The sequence below is a fragment of the Eimeria mitis genome, genomic scaffold, assembly GCF_000499745.2.
Source record: "Eimeria mitis Houghton genomic scaffold, Emh_scaff390, whole genome shotgun sequence".
In the NCBI taxonomy this organism is placed as follows: domain Eukaryota; phylum Apicomplexa; class Conoidasida; order Eucoccidiorida; family Eimeriidae; genus Eimeria; species Eimeria mitis.
Window position 1 is genome coordinate 12,166 of NW_013572235.1, and position 363 is coordinate 12,528.

Sequence of the window (363 nt, forward strand, 5' to 3'; positions counted from 1 at the left end):
ATATACATATATATATATATATATAATAGTCATATAATATATAGTAATAATATGAAATACCAATAAACCAAACGCATAAAATAATATTCTGGTTGTTTGCTTTGTCATTACTGTTGTGTCTTAGTGCTTAGCAGCAGCAACAGCAGCAGCAGCAGCATCAGCAGCAGCAACAGCAACAGGGGTAGCAGCAGCACCTATACATAGCACACTCAAAGCACAGCAGCAGAAGCTGTATGTACACCGGAGAGCAGCAGCAGCAACCACCAAAGCAAAACTCTAATCCCCTTAAACCCTAAACCCTAAACATCGAACATAAGGTTTATAAGGTCTATTGCAGACCATCAAACCCTTGCACAACCCCCC

General features: G+C 39.9%; 1 protein-coding gene across 1 annotated transcript in view; it reads left to right on the forward strand.

Moving 5' to 3' along the window:
• EMH_0010580 (chromosome segregation protein smc1, putative) overlaps window positions 1-363 on the forward strand; it is a gene marked incomplete at both ends in the record, with an annotated part of 9,563 nt that overhangs the window by 881 nt on the left and 8,319 nt on the right. The window lies entirely within an intron of this gene.